We start from the raw sequence: 22500 nt of genomic DNA on the forward strand, positions 1-22500 counted from the left end.
CCTAGGGATGTGTCATCAGGAAGCTGTGTTTACAACCCTGAGCTGCTGGTGCTCTCATGTTCCATTCTGTTGGCTCTGTTAAGATAAAAATCTGTCTCAATATTAAAAGCATTGTGGCAGAAATTTGGTTTATGTTGCTTGTTTTCCCATTTGCCAGCATATTGCCAAACTAGAAGTCCACAAAATGTAGTTTTGATCTCTGTTGGCACCCAACATAAAGCAAAACAAACAATGGGAGCAGAGGACCACCACCACCACAGGAAGACCAAATTGTGAATAAAACAGCAATGTGGTCCTCTTGCTCAGTTTGGCTTTAAAAGGGGTGAAGTGCCAGGATTTGGGTAAACTCCCTACAGTTTACTTTTATTTCTAAAACAAAAGCATCAGATATACTAGCATTCTCCCCACCATGCCAGGACACCAGATCTATAAAATAGTATTTGCATTCTAATCATTCCAAGAAAAGATTTTCTGTTTTGCTGAACACACAATACCAGTGTGTCCTTTTACATGCTAAAGCACACTGTACATAAACTAAAGTCATTTTCATCATAAACACAGGGAATAAATGGGTCCCCTAATTCAGAATAGTGTCTGTGCCTTTGCATATTTCCTCTTTCCTATTACACAAAACTAATAACATATGTTTATGGGAAATGAAGCCACAGGAAAGTCCCTAATGGGCAGATTTCACTAGACCATGGTGTCCATGCATCAGGGTAAGCATCAACTCTCACTAGATCTTGAGCTAATACTGTCCTGGGCCAGAAACAGTTTTTGTGCCATTTAGAACAAATCACTCTATGTAATATACTGAGACCCATTTTCATTTCTCAACTGAACAAACATCCTATACATGAATGAGCAAAATATTATCAAACGCAATGTTGCTGTCTTCAAGGAGTTAAGTTCCAGAAATTAAAGCTATTAAGACTGCTTGAAAAAAACAAATCAACCTAACAGCTCTTTTTTTTCTTTTTAAAAATCATACCTTAAAAAAATGAAAATTAATCTTCAGCAGTATGAGCCCCCAAAATGGGGAAATTGTTTTAAGTTTTCACATAAGAAGTACCATTATCTCATTCCTGTTACCCCATTGTGTAATCAATGGGTTATTATGCCTCGACTGTACAGTCATCTATAAGAAAAGTTATCAGGAAATTGATGCTTTTTGTATAATGATTTCAGGGAAAATAATTCAGCCCTGAAGTCAACCAAAATACTGTCTATAAGCACAGAATACGAACAAAATGATATTTTATCAACTATTTAAGTGCTTTAACCTAGAGAAAATCAGAGGGAACCACAATAGGGTATCAACACTAATCATAAATTCCCCTCAACATAAAACAAGGATTTAAATGATATAATCTTTACTTAGAAAAAATTTCCCATAGGATCATTATGTTAATAAAGATATCGTCAAAACTAAATAATCTTAAGCTACTACATAAAACTAGTTTTTAAGCTGCTGATTTTATTAGTCTAGCAGTATGAAGGACATTAAATCAATGAATAATGAAAAATATCTTACCTTTTTTTGTCTCAGGGATGCCTCAAACCCCAAGTGAGCCAGTGAAATTGACTTTGGTACTTGACTTCGGTCTTTGGCTCAAGGATGATACTTTGTATTCTTGCCACTGGATAGAGAGGAAACCTGCTCCCCCACCAGAGACTGTAACAAAGCAAGAGAAGAATAAAAGAATAACGACTGAGAAACAACTTTTTATCGGCACCTTATTTTATCTTCACCTCTTTTCCTCTTAGCTGATCCTCTCTATTTCTACTCTACGCAGAAGCTCATGTCCCCCAGTAGTCAGAGTGTTTTCAGGGCCTTTATCAACAAATATTTGATCAAGTATTGGTGATACAATAAAGCTCACAGCCCTGGAGAACAAAATACTTAAAAGTAAAAAAAAAAAAAGTCAGAGTTCAGAGGTCACAAGTGCCAAATGACGTGGAGAAGGTTGTATCAAGTGCAAACAAGAAGTGATTTCAGAGTTTCCAGGTAAACTCACAAGCAGCCAGAACCGCCAAGGACAGATAAAACCTGGAAGTAATGTGAACAAGCCATGAAGGAGGACAGGCTCAGAGCCTTTTACAGAGACTTACTAGAGTTGGTTAGAGTAGGTGATTTGAGGACACTATGGGGATGAGTTTGAATGGGTGGCATAGTTGAAGACCTTGATGCTAAGCTAAAGAGTTCAGATAATTTTTTGAAGGGGTAGAAATTATTATTTTTATTAAATCTAAACTCTTGTATACATTTTTTAAGTATAACTAACATACAGTGTCACATTAGTTTTAGGTGTACAATGTAATGATTCAAAAATTCCATACATTACTCAGTGCTCATCATGATTCATGAACTCTTAATTTCCTTTAACTATTTCACCCATCCTCCCACCAACCTCCCCTCTGGTAACCACCAGTTTGTATTTAAGAATCTGATCTTTCTTTCTTTCTTTCTTTCTTTCTTTCTTTCTTTCTTTCTATCTTTCTTTCCTTCCTTCCCTTTTTCTTTCTTTCTCTCTCTCTTTCTCTCTCTCTCTCTTGTTTTTCTCTGTTCATTTGCTTTGTTTCTTAAATTACCCATATGAGTCAAATCATGGTATTTGCCTTCCTCTGACTGACTTATTTCTATTAGCATTATACCTCCTAGGTCCATCCATGTTGCTGCAAATGGTAAGATCTCATTCTTTTCTGTGGCTGAGTAATATTCCATGATAGATAGATAGATAGATAGATAGATAGATCACTTTTATACACACCACTTCTTTATCCATTCATCTATCAATGGATATTTGGGTTGCTTCCATATCTTGGCTATTGTATTAAATGCTGCAATAAATATGGGGGTTGCATATATCTTTTCATTTTCCTTGGGTAAGTACCTAGTAGTGGAATTACTGGATCATATGATAATTCTATTTTTAATTTTTTGAGGAACCTCCATACTGTTTTTCACAGTGGCTGCAGTAGTTTGCATTCCCACCAACAATGCACAAGGGTTCCTTTTTCTCCACTTCTTCACCAACACTTATTTCTTGTATTTTTTATTTTAGCCATTCTGACAGGTGTTCAGGTGAAATCTCACTGTGGTTTTGATTTGCATTTCCCTGATGATCAGTGATGTCAGGCATCTTTTCATGTGTCTATTGGCCATTTGTATGTTTTCTTTGGAAAAATCTCTACTCAGGTCTTCTGCCCATTTTTAATCAGATTATTTGGGGTTTTTTTTGAGTGTTGAGTTATATCAGTTCTTTATTTATTTTGGATATTAGCCCCTTATCAGATATATCACTTAAAAATATCTTCTCCCATTCAGTAGGTTGCTTTGTCATTTTATTAATGGTTTCCTTCACTGTGTAAAAGCTTTTTATTTTGGTGTGGTCCCACTAATTTTGCTTTCGTTTTCCTTGCCTGAGGAAACATGAGATTTTAAACACTTTTTAAGGCAGCAGTAAGAAAGCACTAAGGTTTATGGAGCAAGGAGTTGTTGATGTGTATTCCATTATGACAAATAAGGGAGACGATTGCCCTTCCTCAACATTAGTAAAATCCAATGTGTTTCAATTGAAGATTTAAACCATGATCCCACACGATGACTTACTTATCATAAATATTTGCCAAGTAAATGATAGAGGCAGTATGGTTTACAACCTCCGTCCACCTCAAAACCCACCTGTAGCATAATGAGTTAAAGGGAGACTGGAAGCAAGGAGAAGACCAGTCCCAGGGCTCCTGCAATCCAGGTACAAGATGGTAAAGACCTGAACAATGAGTTGGAAGGAGCATAGGGTGAAAACCTGAGGAACGCTGCAAAGGAAGACTTGGGTAGGACTTCATGACAGATAAGCTCTAAGGGATGGAGAAGATGGAAAAAATAAATGATTTTAAAGTTATTGTATGGCTTAAAGAATGATTATGTTTTCCCACTATTCCCAATACAGAAGAATCGTGTTCCCAAATAGGATTTCCCCAAGGCTCCTGCTACTTGCCAGCTGAATGGACCAAACACAGAAAACTTTATCTCTACAAATCTCAATGTTTTTAGGGAATAATGCCTACCTTGAAGGGTTGCTTTGAGGTTTAAGTGAGAAAATGTGGGGACAGGAAAAAGCCCAGCGCCTACCACTTTGTGGGTATTAAAAAACAACTGTATCCTTTGTTGTATGCATTTGCCTATCATGTTGTGATTTATTTGTTCAAAGGTATACTTCCTACCCCAATTATGAGCCCTTCCAGGTATTAACCATGTCTTTATCAAATGGTTATCCCACTCTCCAGTACAGTGCTTACCACATGAAAGAAGTTCATTAATATTTGTGGAATATTTGTGAGAGTCTCACCACCATATGCCACTTTTGCATAATTCTTAACCCTATTACATCATCTGAATTCTAAACTAGAAAACTTGCTAAAGCTTAGTATATGGAACTTGTGTATTATGTGAGACTTCTGCAATGAGACTCATTGAGTAATATGCAAGATGTCATGCAGCCACATGTAACAAAACTGATTTCTTGAAACCATTTCAAAACTAACCTATCAGGGCATATAAGACATTTTTTGTTTTTGCCTGCTTAGCAGCCAATTTTCTTTTGAGAAACCACCTCTTCACCAAATCGATCCAAGTGAGAAAGGTATGATAGATGCCTCCACCCTTGCTGCTAGGATGGCCGCATGACCCAGGCTTAGCCAAACCAAAATATTCCATCCTCCCAGTGATTGCTTCAGATAGGTGCATTTTCCCCAACCCAGGCCAACCAGGGCCATTGGGCATCAGGTCCTGGATTATTTCTGCAATCACTTAGAAGGGGATATTTATTTTTTTCCATTAGAGTTGCTGAGCTAAAAAGACGTAAGCTGGGATGTGAACCACCAGGTTGGGAGTGCTTGCCTGAATATAAAGCCAACACTTTTCAAAGAAATGCTGAGTTAGCACTGAGCACCTAGATGCAGCCATGCCTGATCTCCCACTAAACTTTTCATTTAAGTGTAACAGTAAATCCCCCTTTTATGTTCAAGACAATTAGCAATTGGATTTGTTACTTGTTCCATAAACAATCATAACAAATTCCAAAATTGAGAAAGGAATTGTTAGTAACAGACTCTGAAGGTGTAATTCACTGAGGTCCAGGGAGACTTACCATACTAAGAGGTTGACCTATGTTCTTATGTATTTGCCTAGCCACTGGTAAACTATTACACATATTTTGGGATTCAGATCATGTGTCTATTAAGGCTAGAGAATAGGGTGTCAGGGATCGGAAGGGCTTGGCTACATTTATAAGAAAAGGATAGTCTCCAACTAAACCTAGTCCCTCTGAGAGCAGGAAGAGAAGAAAATACAATATCACTAAACAGTCCCTTTCTGACTGAGGCCAGTAATCTAAGAGGGGTGAAAGTTGGCAATCTTGGCAAGTTTTAAGGGTAGAGAAAACAAAATTGTCTCTACCAAACTAAAGTTAGTGCAAAAAAGAGAATAAGATGGAAAAAAAACAGGGGTTAAAAAGTAATGAGGAAGATAATGCCGAGGTCTCACAGAGCCTTGAGCCCTCCTATACCTCTCAAACTCCCTCTAAGTCTAGAATATCTAAGTTAAGAAAAATGACAGTCTCCCCACAACAAAAAGCCATTTGGGGAATGCAACCTGGGAGCACAGGGGCATACATTAGCTGTGACTCCCACCCCAAGAAATTGTTCTGAATGCCTTGTAGAGGCCCAAGTGGAAGTCATTTAAGCTGAGGGCTAAGGGCATGAACAGAACATCCACAGCTGTTGCCAGGAGATGGAGATCCCTAGACTGTGAGTAAATTTGAGCACTGTCTCCAGCTTTGGTTGCAGAATTGATCAGATGCAAATAAACACTAAACTATTGCCCCGCAAACATGCGACTAAAATTCCTGAACCCCCAATAAAAAAGTGGCATGTGACCTTTGAAAAGCCCCTGGAATATATTCCCAAAGTCCAGCTCAGATCACAAAGGATGAAGACCAAGAAAGATCCTCCTTGTGACGGGAATCTGGGGCGGCCATCTTGGAAGATCTGGGAACCCACACGGGAGTCTTTGCATCTTCTGCCCAACAGGATATGCTTATGTGCTATGGCCGATGACCACTGTGTGTGGTTTACCCTTTTCCAGATGGGGTTTTTTAATTGCAATTCTTTGTCATTAGATGTGTCGGGGGATGTCAAGTGTATCAGCTAGGTTGTCAGATCATAATCAGTTATACCCAACACTGACTGGGAGTAATGCAAATCTTTCCAAGATCCTGTATCTTTAAGCTTCCCTAAGGGAACTGATTAAGTCACCAACAAGTGGGAACAAAGAATGTCCTAGTTAACAGGACCCAACATGCAGGAGCAGAAAGTTTAATTTATTTATCTTTTGCCTTTTCCCTCCAGCTCACCCACCCTGATAAATGCAGCCATCCCGATATGAAACGTCCTGCGTCCAGCCGCACCTATTCCCCCCTTGTCCTTTGTCTCTCAGGGAGCCACTGCATGTCTTTGTCGACTCACTTTGTCTCTGTAACACTGCTGTCAACGGCAGCTGAAGATTCCATCAGTTGACTCACCCCCACCCTTCCAAAATCTTCTTCCTCTCTCCTTTTAATCCAAGGCAGACAAGGCTCCCCCTCATTCCTGAGAATTCACCTGTTATCTGTTTCTCTTGTTCCTGGCTGCTTTATCTATTTCCCTTATTCAGGACAGCTGACAGCTTTACAAAATAGCTTCTGTCTCTCCTGGAAACCTCATCAAAGGAGCCTGGGGGAAGGGATTTGAGGTCCCTTCTCAGACTGAGAGCAGAGAGCCTGACCAAGGCAAAATGCAGTGGGACAATATTTCATCTGCTTACCCCATCTATTCCTGAAGGACAACGTGGTGTAGACTTTTAAATCTCCCAGGTCAATTTAACCATCCAACCCTTCGCAGCAAATGGGTGACAGCTATAGAATTCTCAAGTGTTCCTGCTTGCCTTCAGGATTTACTCCATTGTCTTTTAATAACATCCATAAACTTTCACCTGTTCATAACACATTTGGTAGTGTGAAGATAAAAGGAAATGTATGAAAGAATTACATATTACACAAAGGTTAAGTTCTAAATTTATCACAAAGCTTAAATACTCTATAAATTTAAAGAGGCTATTAAATAAAAATTATCATTTCCTGATCAAAAATATTTTGTTATCCCATCTCCAGAAAAAGAGAGAACTCTTAGACCCTCTGTGAATTCAGCCCTTTCTCCTACTCAGTATCTTGCACTCCACTGTTTACGCTACAGCTCAACCAGATAGGAGATTTCTCTGGAACTGCTTTATTTATTCCCACTGCTGAGCCTTCGCTCACACTCTTCCCTGTGCCTACAGGGTGGTTCCTTCTGCCTGTGCTGTTACAATGCCATACATTCTTGAAAGCAGTGCTTTTCGTACATTAATGTGGCTGTGAATCACCTGAGAATCCCGTAAAATGCGGATTTGGATCCGGTAGGTCTGGGGTAGGGCCTGAGATTCTGTATTTCCAACAAGCCATTGATGCACCTCCAGGGCTGCCCTTTGAGAAGTAAGGCCTGAGAGCTTATACAAAGGTTAGCTCTTGGGGGAGGCCCCTTCTCAGTACCTCAGCTGTGATGCATCCTCCCTCTGCGTGACTCCCAACACCGTAGACTTGCCCCACTTCCCCCATTCTGCCTTCCCACAGCGCTAGAGTCCAAATCAAAGTATGACACGGCACAGTTTTTTTGTAAGCTTGGCTGTATACATCCATGTCATAAGAAGGGCCCATCATGCTTTTATAAATAGCAACAGTATCATGCTCAGAGTGGTGGCCGTTTAATAAGCGTAGCTGGTTAAGAGTAGACTGCCTAAGCTAGCACTGCTGCAGCGTCTCCTGTAAAGGGAATATTTATAATAGACCCAGACCAGGTATCATGGGCAGCCACCTGAACACTGCATAGAGCGGGCAGTGTGTGGGCGGCTGGCTTGGATGTGAATCCTGCTATGCTGTATCCCAACCATGTGGCTCTGAACAACTCATCTAAACTCTCTAGGTCTCAGTATTGTTTTCTGTTTTAAAATAATGATGATATTACCATTTGGCTGGACTTTTCTAAGGTTTAACTCAGGGAACAGATGTAAATGAAATGGTGTTTATAAAGCACTAAACACTGTGCTTGTTGCATTGTAAGTGTTCTGTAATAATCATGAATTTTTATTATTACCTGTGGTGACAGTTCTTTAAAGTTGCCATGAAAATTCTAAGATAGGTTTTAGATTCCTTTAATCATTTTAGGGCTGTTCTTCAATACCTCTGCTGTGTCTCCACTACTCTCTTTAAAGCTGAATAGCAATCACAAACACAGTCTATAAGGGTTAATAACCACCAATTGCTGTCTCCTTCCTGCATGTTAAAGCTAAGAATATGCCAATTCCAACTCTAGAAATTGACATAAAAGATCACTGAAATGTAGCACATAAGGTTACCACAGCAACCGCTAGATGTCATCTTTAGAATGTCCCTCTGCTTCTCATCCTATTTGAGAAGGAGCTATAATGTATATACATTCACCCATCTACTAAATAATTGGTTCACACACAGTTTTAAAAAGTAATCATAACCATTCATGCATCAATATAACAAGATCTGCAAAAGCAGCACATATTTTAAAATGCACGCTGTAACAATACAAGACTTCCTCGATATTTAATTTCTATTTCTTTATGTTACGATATAGAGCTTTTTTCTTTAAAGTTAGTGAATCACACTTAAACTTGCTTTGTTTTAGGAAAAAGATTATTTTATTTTGACAACTATTCCTCTCTTATAACCCGTTGTAATACATGCCCAATGTGAAAAACACAAGAAAACCTCACATTAAAAAAAATAATCTGTAATTCCCCTGTTCAAACAGCTGGCAACATTTTATATTTATTATTATTATTATTATATATTTGTTTTCATATTATATGTGTGTATGTTTATATATTTTTCTCTAGAGACATACAAAAGATATATGTGTGCATATAGAAAAACATATCTATAGGGGCGCCTGGGTGGCACAGTGGTTAAGCATCTGCCTTCGGCTCAGGGCGTGATCCCAGTGTTATGGGATCGAGCCCCACATCAGGCTCCTCCACTAGGAGCCTGCTTCTTCCTCTCCCACTCCCCCTGCTTGTGTTCCCTCTCTCGCTGGCTGTCTCTATCTCTGTCTAATAAATAAATAAAATCATTTATCTATATATAATAAATATATAAATATATATATTAAATATTTATATATAAATATATATATTATATTTAATAAATATATTATATATATTATATATAATTAATATATATATTAAATATTTATATATATAATAAATATATAAATAAAATCATTTATCTATATATAAATGTACACACTTTTATATAACACAAATGATATTTACAAATATCCATATCCTGCTTTTGAATGTAGCCTATTCTTTTTCTCTTAGTCTTACACTGTGAAAATTATTTCATGTTAATAGAGTCTTGTATGATGTCATTTAGACAGTTGCTTGGTATTATACCCTATGTATATATCATAATTTAACCCTTTGCTGTTGAGCATAGTGTTTGTTAGGTTAAGTTTGACTATTTGTAAAGGAAAATTTAAATACAGTGCTTAAACTAAATTGGAGTTTATTTTCTTTCATGCAAATTAAGTCTCAAGGCATGCATGGGGGTTCCCATAGTGCCAGCACCCAGGTTCCTTCTGCCTCGCTATTCTGCCATCTTTAGAGGGTGGCGTAATGTTCCAAAACGGTTCAGATCCAACTATTACACCCACAGTCCAGTAAGCCAAAGGGAAATGGCCAAATAACAGAGACTTCTTAGTGTTCACACACAACACTTCCAATGGCCATAAGGGAGGGCCAATGTATGTAATGCTTTACTAGGTGGCTATCGGCCATCTACAAACCAGTGTTATTGCTAAGGAAGAAGAGATGTGACAATGGAAGGAAAAAAGAACAGTCTCTGACACAAATATTGAGCTTGTTTCAATGTTTTTGCTATTGTTAATAATGCTGTGATGAATATCCTTGCACATAAACCCATACACACGCCTCTAATTTCCTTGGGATAAATTCCCAAAGGGGTAATTGCTCACCCCAAGGATAGGCCAGATTTTAAGAGTTTTGATACTTATTGCCAAATTGCTCTCCAGAAATACTGTACCAATTTCTACTCTCATCAGCAGTGTATGTTGGGGAGAGAAAAATGCTTTATAAGATTCAATTTAATTTGACTATTCAAAGATTCCATACCTCCTGCAAAAAAGATAAAGATCTTGCATTTCTAGAAAGGTAATGATTGGGAAGCTTTCTGGAAAGAAAGGGAAAAAAAAAAACCCAACTCAGTGCCAAGTGAAAAGGCCTTTTTCTATCTAATAACATCAAAGAAAATGCAATTTAAGGTCTAGCAATAGAAAAGATATTATTAGCTTCAGTTATTGAATGTATTTTAAAAGAGATGCATAAGAAGACAAACAACATAGTATGGTGGAAAGAGCACTGAATTTAGTGCCAAAAGACCTGAGTTTGAATCCAGCTTTTACTTTACCATGACTCTAGGTGAGCCATTTAACCTCTCTTAGCTTATTTTCACTACCATAAAAATGGGGCAATTAATGCCTCTCTCTCCTTTTAAAGTTTAAATGTGTTAATGTGAAAAGGTTTATTCATAGTTGTATTTGAATCGAAATTTGCACTCTCCTTAAATTTTATGACACTACAATTCAGTATTTCATATCTTCCATAACTGAACGGAGATGAATAATAAATTATTTTTGTTCAATAAAAAGAAAATTGAGTAAGACATTCCTCACGGCTTTTTATTGTTTTTGCTATCTTTTTTGTTATTTTGATCACTAAAGGATTTCAATTTTTTAAATGAATTTTATTAAAGCATTTAGAGTAAAATGCACTCATTTTAAGTGTCCAGCTCAATGAGTTTTGACAAGTATCTACACTATGAAATCACTGTAGAATATTTCCACCAGACCCAGCAAGTTCCCTCAGTGTTACTTTGCAGTCAGTTACAATCCGGGCAACCCCTGATCTGAATTGTATCACTGTTAGTTGTACCCATAAAAAGAATCATACAACCTGTACTCGTTTGTGTCTGTCTTCTTTCACTCAGTATGATTTTGAGATGCATTCATTTGGTTCCACGTATATTTCTTTTTGTTTGTTTTATTGCTGAGTATTACTCTATTGTATGACTATACTACTCTTTGTTATCATTCACCTGTGTGGACATTTGAGTTGTTGACAATTTGGGACTCTTGTGAATAATGTTACTGTGAACATCAATATGCAAGTCTTTGGTGGACATGATTTTATTTTGAAAGAATGGGGGATAAACAAGTACAAGTGCAATTGCTAGGGTATATAGTAAGTGCGTGTCTAATTTTATATGGAACTGACAAACCATTTTCTATAATGGTTGTGCCACTTTGCATTTCACCAGTAGTGTGTGAGATTTCCTGTTGTTCCACATGCTCACCTACATTTGATATTCATAGTCTTTTTAAATTTCTACATTCAGGTATATGTGAAGTGGTATCTCACTGTGGTTTTAATTTGCATTTCCCTGATGAATAAGGATGTTGAGCATCTTCTGATATCCTTATTGGTAGTTTCCATATTTTTTTGGTGCAGTGTTTGTTCAGGTCTTTCTCCTGCTTTAATGGATTGTCTTATTATTAAGGTGTATATGTTCTTTATATGTTTCATTTTGTAGAGTGTTAAGTCTTTTTCCTATTTTTAATGGGTTATTTGCATTCTTCTTATTATTAAATTGTAAGACGTTTTGTATATACTGGTTATAAGTTCTTTGCCAGATATATGTATATGCATGAATATTTTTCCAGCCAAAAGATTGCTTTTCATTTTCTTAATGGTATATCCTGAAGAAGTTTTTAATTTTGATGAAGTTCAAATTACCATTTTTAAATTTGAGGATTAGTGCTTTTTGTGTCCTTTCTAAGAAATGTTTGCTTATCCTAAGATTATGCATATTTTTTCCACCTTATCTTCTGGAAGTTTTATAGTTGATCTGTGACATTTAGATGTGAGATTTATTTTGAATTAATTTCTCTGTATGTTATGGACCATGAGCCAAGGTTTATTTTCTCTAATATGAATATCCAGTTGTTACCCTACCATTTGTTGAAAGCCTATCTCTTTCTCATTGAATTACTTTGTCACTTTTGTCAAAATGATTTGATCACATACATGTGGATCTATTTCTGAATTCTCTCTTTTGTTCCGTTGAGAGTGTCTATTCCATTGTTCCGTTGAGAGTGTCTACCCTTCCGTTATTCCACATTGTCTTGATTGCTGTAGCATTTAGAGAAGGTCATGAAACCAGGTAGTATCACTTCTCCAATTTTGTTTGTTTTTTCAAAATTGTTTTTACTATTCTGTTGTTTTACTATGCTTTTGCATTTCTGTGTAAAAGTTAGAAACAGCTTCTCAATTTTTATAAAAATGACTTTGCAATTTTGGTTGGCATTACATTGAATTTATATTTCAATTTGGGGAAAATTAACTAACAATATCGAGTCTGCCAATCCATAAACATGGTATATCTCTTTATTCAGAATTTTAAGATTTTCTCTCAGGAATGTTTATTGTTTTCTATACACAAATCTTTTATGTCTTTTGTTACATTTATTTAAAAGTATTTTGTTTTTGATACTATCCTAAACTTTTTTTTAGTATTTATTTTATAGGTGTTTGTTGCTAATGTAGAGAATACAATTGATTTTTCTTAAATCGGATGCATCCTAAAACATTACTAAATTCATCCATTAATTCTAATTGTTTCCTTGTTTATTTGTTTTTTATAGACTCAGGTTTTTCTGTCATGTTATTTGTGAATAAAGACAGTCTTTCTGAATCTTTGTTCCTTTTATTCCTTTTTTCCTTTATATCACTAGCTAGGACCTCCAGTACCACATTGAATAGAGGTGGTGAGAGCAAATATTTTTGCCATATTCTCAGTCTTAGAGAACATCATGCATCGTTGCATCAGTAACTATGGTATTTGTTATAGATATAGTTAGTATGTTCATTATCAAGGTTGGAAACTCTCCTTCTATTCCTAATTTGCTGGAGATTTTATATGTGGTTGTAAGAATTTCGTCAAATGTTTTCTCTGTATCTACTGAGATGATTTCTCCTTTATTTTGTTGGGGTGATGGATTACATGTATTGGTTTTCAAATGTTAAACCATCCTTGTATTTCTAGGATCAACCCTACACGGTCACGAGGTATTACCTTTTTTTTAGCTATTGCTGGATTTGATTTGCTAAAATTTTATTTTTACATCGATATTAATGAAGGACATTAGTTTATAAATGTTTTTCTTGTAATGTCTTTGACAAGCAAATTAATTATTGGCTAGTAAATTTGAACTTGTTAGCCTAGGTTTCAGGCTATGGAAAGCTCTAGTTGTTCCTCATTCCTTATAACTTAGTGGACTCAATTTCCAAACTCTGTGTCTCCTGGATCTTGGCAAAGCTTGAATTTTTAGGCTTTAATAGGGTAGGTCTAGAATAGGCCTTACTCTAAGACATGGTCCTTGCTTCTAAAGTAGGACCTTTCTGTTGTCTCAGATAAATGCCTGGGGTGCTAAGAAGAACTCTCTCCTTAGGCTGGATCAGAACTCCAACATCTTCCAGTAGTGTTCACTCTCAGGCTACAGCAAGCTTTGTGTGATCTTGCCCCAGAAGATGTGTCCCAGTCCTCAGTGAAGAATTCATAGGAACTCCCATGTAGATTTCTCACTCCCTCTCTCACTATCCAGCACACCAGTGATGAGGGAACAGAGGGCAAGCTGAGGACAAAGCAGAAACTGACACCCTGCAACTCCCCCACCATGGGATACATGTGACATTCCTCAGGCACTCCTGGCTGCCCTAAAGGACAAAGAAATAGTTAGCCTATAGAGACCACAATCCTGGAAGACTTGAATCTCCCTCAGTTTACAAATCTCCTAGCGCTCTACAAGAACAAAGCATTTCTATCAGTAACCTAGCTTCCAGAAGGAAATGTAGATACAATTAAATGTCCTTACATCTGCAGCCTCCAGGAAGTTTCCAACTATCTTCATGTTAACGCCTTACCAGAGGGGTAAACAACCTTAACCTGACAATAGCAAGGCCTCCGGTATCCTGTGAGTCTTCTTTAACATATGAAAGTCCTCTCTTGAAACCTCCCTTTTTCCTTACCTCCCCCAACCCCATAGTACATAATCAGCCACCCCTCCCAACCCCAACCTGGGCGCAGCTCTTTCTGCCCACGGGTCCTGCCCCGGTGCTTTAATAAACCACCATTTTGCACCAAAGACATCTCAAGAATTCCTTCTTGGTCATCAGCTCCGGACTCTACCCCACTGAACCTCACCTATATTCCACAACCTCATCACCAGCACAGCTCCCTCTTTCCAACTGCCCTGATGTGCAGTTTCCATCTGCTTGTGTAGACCCGAACTCGTTTACCTGCCTCTTTAGGTCAACTTGACCATCACACTCTGCCATGGACTCCAGCTTTCTGTACCACAGTTAGAAACTTGGGCAGAGATCTGGATGGACATAGGGAGTTTCCCTTCTTTGGGGGATTGTGCCGTTTGTTGTTCAATACTTGAAAATAGTTGCCTTTATGTATTTGTCGAATGTTAGGGTCATTTATGACAAAAAGCAGAAGTCCTCAGGGCTTTGTTTTATATCAGCTCTTTGACTCATTGCTAACAGGGGGAAGATATCAGAAACAGAAGGACAAAGATAAAATGGATTTTTTTTATTGTCTCAAAGATGTGCTAAAGGCAAGATGGTTGCAGGCTATATAATAGACATTTGGAAAATACCCTATTTCCCAGTCATTTTAAAAGCTTATCTTCTCACCTCCTTCCCAAGAACCCTTTCACTCTCATAATATTCCATGAAATTTCTTGATAATAGCCACCCACTGAGTCAACAAGAAAAGGCCAGGCCAACGGATCCTTGTTGCATTCTGAAAGAGAGAAATTGTGACCAAGGAAAGTACAAGAGGAAAAAATCTACCTGTGCGCTTCACTAAGAGGGAAAGGGATAAACTACCTACACTGTTCCTGAAACCAAGTGTTCTTGACCAGGTAGACAGGTAAGAAGGAGCTTCTTGGCCCACCTAGGAAGCAAGGATCTGTTTAGAGGAACTAGACACAAATCCTGGATCCCGACTTTAAGGAAGAAAATAATGAAGAAGACCTCAACTCTCTTTCCTTCCACCCATGCCCCTGCCCTCCATCTACTGGGAGATTCCTTTCTTGTTGTGTCAAATACCTATTGCTCTATATTGAACCAATCCAATACTTAGTGGCCTAAATAACCACCATTTTATTTGCTCTGATTCTGTGGTCACCAGATGGGATGGATTTCAGTTGGGTGGTTCCTTTTCTGGTCTCCTCTGGGGTTTGCTCATGTTTCTATCATCATCCTTCAGCTCTTAGAGGGCTCTATAGTCCAAGCCTCACTCGTACATCTGGTGAATGGTGCCAGCTGTCAGCTGTACCGTGGGTCCCCAGCAGGCCAGAAGACTTCTTCACATAATGGCTATGTTCCAAAAGCAGCAAGAGATGGGGCAAGCCGTAATGAGAAAGCATTTGTTATGTCTCTGGTTGGGTCACATTTGTTAATGCCCTGTTGCCGAAGCAAGTCACATAGTTAAGGCCAGAGTCAGAGTGGGAAAAGACTAATAGAGGGTGTGGATACAGGGAGGTATGATTCACCAGTGCCATTACTCTAACAATCCACCATGTTATTGAGATCTCCATTTATGTGCCTATGCCCTGGGGCATGTGTGTCATCTTTCTGCTGCAATTCTTCATTATCACAATGTGCTTCTTTTAACAGAAGATGCAACAACCTAGAAAGACAGGAAGAGGGACTGGTGATTCCTAAGTCTTTTTTGCCTTAGCAATTTGACACAAATAGCCAGGGCTTCATTCCCGTAAGTGTAGTTGTAACTAGCGTGCACAGGTACAGAGCTACTGGTTGTTTACATCAAACCTCCACTTTAACCGGTGAGTACTCATGCTGGGGCTGGTAAATATTTAGAGTATCAATCCTGCCGTATATGTCAGTTACTTGCAAAACACTACTCCAAGTCAGGTAAGTACCCTAGGCATAATTCACAGGCTCACAGGCTCCTTAGCATTTGCCCAAACCATTCATGTTATACTTGGAGAAACTGAGGCCCAGAAAGCTCAAAGGGACTTGTTCTAATTAGGTCACACAAGAAGGAGATAGGAGAACTAAGCTTGGAATCCAGGTCTTTCCATTGTTTCACCAATGTGCTCTTCGTTAAGCAGTATCACAACTGATTTTCATGTGATTCAGTCCTACCTTTGTGGACGACAGTCTCGTAAACTGCTGCCTTAGTTTCTATATTTAAGATCTGCATTCCAGTCACAGATTTTAAATGTAAACCTTCTTAATTGATAAAGAGAAGGCAGAAGACATTTGGAATTTCCTATTTTATAGAGTTTAATAGGAGCACGTTTCATCACTGCAATTCCATCTCGTGGTTTTAGGAGAGGATGGGAATAAAGAAAGAGTGTTATTATAAGTACAGGTGCAAAACCCTCTTTCTGAATTCTCTTACCCATTATTTCAGCAAAAGCAGCCCTCAGCCCATGTCAGCACCTCTGTGACTGCTTTAACATGGCAGTCGTCCTTAGAAAGGCTTCCATTCTGATTTAGTCGCCTATTTACACATGCCTCAGAACCACTTCAGTCTCAGCACCTGAGGATCGGGGATGTTCTTCCCCCAAAAGTCATCACTTAAAGCAGATTTCAACTGTCCTCTGAAAGAGGAGTCAAATTATGCTCCACAATAGACAAAAGGGCAAGACACTGGAAATAGATTTTTCGCATCTTATAAAACCCAAGTGAGTCTTTCTGGACAAACAAAGGGGCACAGAACAGGAAAAGATGAAAAAAACAAAACAAAACAACCTGGGGCCATCTGGGGCTACTCAGACTTCCAGGACCTTATGATCTTATGCGGTCTAGCCCAACCACGAATTTTATAGTTACGAAGGCATGAGCACTCGATGAAACTACAAATCACTGATAAGACTGTACAAGAAGACACTGAAAATTCAAATTCATCTTTAGCAAGTGAAGGGTGTGCTAACAGGAGAAAATAAAAACAGCGCGTGGAGAGAGACATAAGAAAGATACTGACACAGCAATTCAAGCTCTTGTCAGACATCTCTTTAGCGTTCCTGCCAGCGGGAAGCCAATTACTGCGAAAAGAATGAAGTTTGTTTTATGAGCACGATATTACAAACACAGTCCCTTCATCCTAACACCAAGGAAGAATTTTGCATTTCTGATAGAAGCCAGCAGTGTTCTGCAGCTGAGGGGCTGGTGGTTTGGAGGTTAAAGCTATGGGAGGGCGAGGAGAGAACCAACAGCTCCTTCACCCCCTAAATCTAGCTCCAGGGATTAATCTGTGACAATGAATTTGTGATAACCTGCAATGGAAGCCCAAAGCCCTCGGAGCACAGGACCTAACTCTAGCATAACTTAGCACAGCTTCTGGCCTCATAGGCTTCTAAAAGTCTCCAATGTGGTAAGCCCTGAATACTCTTGGCATTGGAAGCCTACGATCTTCATCAGGGGGATAGAAAGAGCAACGTATGGCATCATCGTCCATTTCTTAACTTATGGATATAATTGTCATTATTTAATAATGTAAATAATACATTTGAAAGTTTGCACATAAAAACAATATGAAAGGGCCATCTTTGCCCTTATTCTGAACACAAGAATATCTACTTTGTCTCATGTTGTTTATATATCCCTTTCTGTCATGTTTGAGCAGACAGATACCAGGAATCTTAATTACTTCTCACAGTACGCTTGGTTAGATAATGGTGTGAAGTGCTTCACTGCGCTCTCAAACATCTGCCAGATTTTTCCCAGGGAAGAGTGACATTTTACACAAATAAGGAAAGGAAAGGACTCAGGTCATCTGACAGATCTTTCGGATGATGGAAATCTCACTTCTATGCCTGGGCACTGTGTTCAGTATCTCTAATATTTTTACGGTGGTTATCCCAGAAAGCCACTAGAAGTTGACCGTATTACCTATAAGATGAGTACAACAAACTACGGAACAAGCAGCTAAAAACCCTACCGTGGCATTTCCATGTCAGGTACAAAATCCCTTGAAACTTTTACAGAAAGAGAATGAGAAAGATTCTAGTCAGGCTCCTTGACTACCGTGGTTAGGATTTTAGCACAACGATACTGGTTCTCTTTCTAAAGCTTAACCAAGTTCTAATTTCCATTGTGATTTCTTCTTTGACCCATAGTTGATTTAGAAGCATATTGCTTCATTTCCCAATATCTAGGGATTTTTCTAATTATCTTTTCATGACTGATTTTTAGCTTTATTCCACTATGATCAGAGAGCATCCTCTGTATGAGCTGAATACTTGGAAATTTGCTGAGATTCATTTGAGATCACACTGCAGTTGTGGGAAGCACTGCCCCGGTTTGTTAACTGAGTCAGGTGTGTTAAACATGTTCAGCTTTTCGAGATCCTTCCGAATTATTTTCCTCTGCTTATTCTATCGGTCCCTGAAAGAGGTATGTCAGAATTACCTCAAACTATTGTGGATTTGCCTTTGACTCAGTTTGGTTCTATCTGCATTTCCTTTACGAACTTTGAGATTTTCTTACTATCTCCATGCAAATTTGTCAGTGTTACTTCCTGGCAAATTAACCATTTTACCCTGTGAAATATCCCTCTAGTAGTTCTTCTTGCCTGGCTTATTATCCATTGACCAAAACAGCTTTCTTTTGGTTAATGTTCATAAGGAATACCTTTGTCATCTTTCACTGTCTACCTTTCTGCACCTTTATTTTTAAGTTGTTTACTATAGCCAGCATAAAGGGTTTTTAAATCCAATTTGACAGTATTTGTCTTTTAATTGGAGTATTTAGCCTTTTATTTAATGCACTTACTGCTATATATGGGTTTAAATCTACTATCTTGCTATACATTTTTTTTCTTTCCCTCATATGTTCCATGCGCCTTTTGCTCTCATTTCTTGCCCTATTTTGTTTTCTAATTAAATATTTTTATTATTCCATTCTCCCTTTCTATTATCTTGTTTATTATAATTTTACTATTCCTTTAAGGGTTACCCTAGAGCAAAACATGCATCCTTGACTTTGACCACAACATAATGCAAGTATCATAAACCAATACAGTTCTGTTTATACATTTTCCAGCTTTTTGCTCTATTTTTGTCATGTGTCCACCCCCTAAGTATTTAAATTTTACTTATTATTATGTTGTTGTTATTATTATTATTGTTATGCTTTCAATATTCGTCTAGATTTACCCGTATGTCTACCCTTCACATTGCTTTGCATTCCTTCTTGTCTCTCCGTATTGTTGCTTGGAATCATCTTCCAGAAGCACTCACTCCAGGATTTACTATAACACAGGTCAGCTAATGATAAAATTATCTCACTTTTTTGGGGGGGCATGCGTGAGTCTAAAATTATGTCTTTTGATTTATTTTTTTAGAGGGCATTTTTTACTGGGCTAGAATTCTAGGTCAGTTTATTTTTTGACCATTTTGAGTAAATAATTCAAATCAACTTTTCAAAATTTTGAATAGATAATTGTTAGTTAACCTCTATTGTTCCTTTGGGGAAGTCATATGACTTCTTATTTTGGTTTTTGTCTGCTTTTAAGATTCTCTCTTCTTTTGATTGCACTAGTTTTACTATGATATGCCCAGTATGGTGTTTGTTATGTTATCCTACTGGGCATTTGTAGTGCTCCTTGACTCTTGGTATCTTTCATTATTTTTGAAGAATTCCTGGCCATCATCCCTTCAAATACGGCTTCTATTCCAAAGTCTTTCTTTTTTCTTTGAAGGGTTCTAAATGTACCCCTCAATGAAAAACCTGTTCAAAATGTGTTTGATAAATTTAACTAGGTCCCACATTTCTCTTGAGATTTTTTTTTTCTGGTTATCTTCCAATTCACTAATTCTCTCTTAAGTGTTTTTTAACTGCTATTAAACATCTGTATTGAGTTACCGATTTCAGTTGTTATTTTTCACTTCTAAACTTTCCATTTGATTGTTTTTAAAAGTTATTATCTGTTTAAATTGTCCATCTTACCCTTTATTTTCATGATGTTCATTAAGTTTCTGTCAGATAACTTCAGTATCTGGATCTCCTCCAAGTCTGTTTCTGTTGTGCCTTTTCTCCTGGTTTTCAGAAACATACGCTTATCTCCCAGAATTGCTGGTAAGTTTTTATTGAATTCTAGATATCAACATTTGGAGAAATAGTTTGAGGCTCTAGATAATTTCATTTTGTTCAAGACAGCATTTATTTTTGCTTCTAACAGAATAGAGAAAGATCATCTTAATGTGATCAGAGAATAATCTGCTTTGTGGGGCCAACCTATCTCTGGTCCATCCTCCTTCTTAGGGTACAGGCTGTCCAGGGGCCTAATGAAGATTCTGGAAGGTTTGCCAAGGTCTTCCTCCTTGAGCTGGTCCTGAATTCCAGTTTTTGTCCCCTAGCTCATGAGACCACCAAAAGCTCAGTTGGGCTTCTCAACTTTTCATCTGTCAGTGTCAGCACAATTTCTCAGCCTCTCTGCTGCTTCTTTAGAATTGGCCAGTGCCTTGAAGAGAAAAGCATCCCTGGTCATCAAATTTGCCTTTCTGCACCCTGCTCTCCGAGATGTTGGCCCCTTAAGTTGTAGTTGGTTTGGTAGTTCTTCAATGCTTCCAGCAGACTTTTCATAAGATACACTTTTTTTTAGATTTTTTAGTTCACTATCACCAGGAATAGATATCTCCCTCCAATCCCCCCCAAAAATACTTCTAATATTTTTAACATCCAATCCTAGCAGCAACAGAAATTTGACCATTCCTCTAAAAAACTAGTTGTCTTAGGTTTAGGTAAGGGGAGATTCCTAAGCTTCCAGGGTGAGGTGGCTCCTGTTTGGCCAAGGGCAAATCTCAGCAGCACAGAGCAGCTGTGAGCTATTAGCAGCCAGCATCCACAGCAGCTGGTGGGCTGATGTGTCAGGCAGAAAGGAGACCTAGCAGGGCATCAACAGCATTGAGTACAATAAATATCCTGATCACTTCAATAATACAATTTTTTTTTTTACTTTTTCAGTTTTTATCAAGGTCTTCCTATTCCCTTACCTGCCCCATTACTAACATTTTTTCTGGCCCCTCAACAGTTGGGGTAGTAGAGAAGGAGAATGGAATTAGGGGAAAAGAACCCACCCCAGAACACACACACACACACACACACACACACACACACACACACACACACCGTACCTCCAACACCATTCCTAGAACACTCACTGCTGCCCCAGTGGTATCCCCCACTCAGCCTCTTTATTGGGAACACCTTGTCCTGATAAGTAGACCTCTTAGGCTGAGTCCTTTCAACATTCCCCTGAACTTGCTACTTCACCAAGTATCCAATTAACTCATGAGAAAGCTTGCCTCTCTGTCTTTCCAAATCTAGATGTATAGGACGCTCCTCCTATAGCCTCCTTCCATTGGTCTAATCTTCAGGGGCATTTCCACATAGCCTCTTGTCTTTAGGATTTTCCAAGCCAGACTAAGAGCCCAGTTTCTGGCTCCAGACTCCAGAGGACACAAGTTAACCTCTCCCTAGAACTCTCTCTGCACTCAGCTGTGTTCCCATGGTGATACAGGGATGGATGGGTTTCTTTCTACAGTTTAGCCACCAGTCATTTAGGATGAGATGCCAGGCTCTCTTTCTGGAAAACACCACTTTCTCTTAAGTCCCTCTTACATGGGAACACCTCCCTCACCCTTAACCAATGAGAAGAAGGGAATCAAAATTCTAATTCTTTTGAAAAGTATGGAACTCAACTACAATGACTAAAAAGATGTCTGGTAGGTGAAGGACTAAGGGACACTCTCTAATTCCTTTTCGAGAAGTCCATATTTTGAGAGCGTTTCTGTCTTAAATGCAGTGAGTGAAGTATTGGTATGCTTGTCCTTTTATGCTTCTACCAGAATTCATGAAGCCTCAAAAATTTTGTATTTGTATCTAACACAATTTGCCACAAGATGCTATGAATTATTAATTATTTGATTCTAAAACATTATTTTGAAAACCTAAATGTTTAACTTAATAGAATTTTTTTCCTCTGGAGAGGAGGACTGTCAAGTTTTGAAAGAACATATAGAAAATAGGCTATTACTACACAGTTGGCATCTCCTCCCTACTGAGTGACATAGAATCAGCATTAAGATCTGACTTTTAAAATAATTTTACTTTAGCAGACCACATGAGACAGAGCTTTCTTTCCTCTGCACTTCCATGGGCCATGAAATTAGAATATTTCAAGCCACTGTCTCTATGTCTGAATTTCAGGAAGC

The 22500-nt window shown here is 38.2% G+C and overlaps 1 long non-coding RNA gene across 1 annotated transcript in view; it reads right to left on the bottom strand.

Annotated features, from left to right (window-relative positions):
- Positions 1 to 22500, bottom strand: part of LOC123801035 (uncharacterized) — a 519085-nt gene that overhangs the window by 394014 nt on the left and 102571 nt on the right. The window contains exon 5 of the long non-coding RNA XR_015725942.1: positions 1535 to 1675. This is a non-coding gene — a long non-coding RNA (uncharacterized LOC123801035). The remainder of the gene's footprint in view (positions 1 to 1534; positions 1676 to 22500) is intronic.

Source organism: Ursus americanus, chromosome 10 (assembly GCF_024610735.1).
Source record: "Ursus americanus isolate L20-20 chromosome 10, mUrsAme1.1.p, whole genome shotgun sequence".
NCBI lineage: Eukaryota > Metazoa > Chordata > Mammalia > Carnivora > Ursidae > Ursus > Ursus americanus.